Source organism: Phaethon lepturus, unplaced genomic scaffold (assembly GCF_000687285.1).
Source record: "Phaethon lepturus isolate BGI_N335 unplaced genomic scaffold, ASM68728v1 scaffold3258, whole genome shotgun sequence".
Classification (NCBI taxonomy): Eukaryota; Metazoa; Chordata; class Aves; order Phaethontiformes; family Phaethontidae; genus Phaethon; species Phaethon lepturus.
In genome coordinates this window covers 378-2,084 of record NW_010555320.1, presented here as the reverse complement: position 1 = coordinate 2,084, position 1,707 = coordinate 378, and the positions used below count along the sequence as shown (strand labels likewise).

General features: G+C 48.6%; 1 protein-coding gene across 2 annotated transcripts in view; it reads right to left on the bottom strand.

The window, feature by feature from the left end:
• The window catches only part of AP1AR (adaptor-related protein complex 1 associated regulatory protein), a 19,297-nt gene that overhangs the window by 17,356 nt on the left and 234 nt on the right, over positions 1-1,707 (bottom strand). The window lies entirely within an intron of this gene.

Below are 1,707 nucleotides of genomic sequence, written 5' to 3'. Positions count from 1 at the left end.
GGAGGGAAAGAGAAAAGACAACTGTGTATCTAGAATTTGCTGCTATAGCCAAGACAATCTTGTGCCTTTTCGGACCCTGTCTCCTATCAAAGTGCTCTTAAGTCAGTTAAAAGTAGTTGGGGGCCAGGAGGAAATAAGAAAACAGAGAGACCCCACAACCAAAGCAATACTTTAGAGGTTAACTACACGTTGACGGAGACTTACTGTCACTACCCTCGACCACTAAAAAAAGGGTATTAACCTGTGAGCAGAGACTCAGCAAAACACACATGTGAAGCAAGAACCTTTCAAGTATGACCTATTTTTGTCAGAGTATAGCACATGAACCAGCTACTTAAGTGCCAGGTGTCCAGGCATTTCATATATTCTCACATCCTCAGCTAGAAAGTACTAAGAATACAAGCAGGTATCTTCCATGCACGCTGTCCTGGTCTTTCACCCATTTCTCTGAAAAGTATTCCTAAAAGGTCTTCAGGACAAGCAGAACATCAGACTCACCTGCAAGAGCTGATGACAAATAAAAGGCCTTGAGTTTGTGACACATGAAGTGCACAGCATGTCTGTCTAGAGCACCTTCAATCCTAATACAACAATCACTTACTCTTGACATCTAAGTAGCAAACAGTGGTAAGCATATGGAAGAAAACCAAGTTCTTGTACAGGTATGCCTCCTTCCCCGGTCGTACCCTGCTTTTCTATGAACTGGTTGTTGCAGAACAAAAGATAGAGTACATATTTACAAGACACACAAAAACTTCTTCAGATTATTCTGCTACTCATCTTCTGTAATACTCACCCTTTATCCCAACAGGGTCTCAGCCTCTGACTCACAGAGCAGACAAGATCACATTCCAGAAAACATGGGTGTTTTTCGATAGAATAGCTTGGTTTGGAAGGGACCTTTAAAGTTCACCTAGTCCAACCCACCACCATGAGCAGGGACATCTTCCACTAGACCAGGGTGCTCAGAGCCCCGTCCAACCTGACCTGGGATGTTTGCAGGGATGGGGCATCTACTGCCTGTCTGGGCAACCGGGGCCAGGGTTTCACCACCCTCCTCATGAAAAATTCCTTCCTTAGATCTAGTCTGAATCTGCCCTCTTTTAGTTTAAAACAGTTACCCCTTGTCCTATCGCTACAGGCCCTGCTAGGAAGTCTGTCCTCATCTTTCCTGTAGCCCCCTTCAAGCCCTGGCAGCTACAGTAAGGTCTCCCCGGAGCCTTCTCTGCTCCAGGCTGAGCCCCCCCAGCTCTCCCGGCCTGTCCTCCCAGCAGAGCTGTTCCAGCCCTCGGAGCGTTGCTGGGGCCTCCTCTGGCCCCGCTCCAGCAGGTCCATGTCTCTCCTGTGCCGAGGGCTCCAGAGCTGGAGGGGAGGTCACAGGACATCAGAATAGAGGGGCAAAATCTCCTACCTCAACATCTTTGCACAAACACAGCAGCCTGCACAGATGTTGGCGAGTGACCTGAAAAATCTTTCCAAACTTCTTCTGGAAAAACAACTCTGGAAGATGGCTAAGGAGCACGAATGTCCCGGCGGTGAGTCAACCTAACCCAATCCCTGGAAGCGTGTGACCATCAACCGTGGAAGGTGTCAAATGAGACCATGAGGCGACATGTCTCAACCTCACCTACTGACCCACCTCACCTCCATGTTGGGACCCACACCGGGCACCGCAACACCTCCTCTGTGTCTCTTAGCCCCAAAACA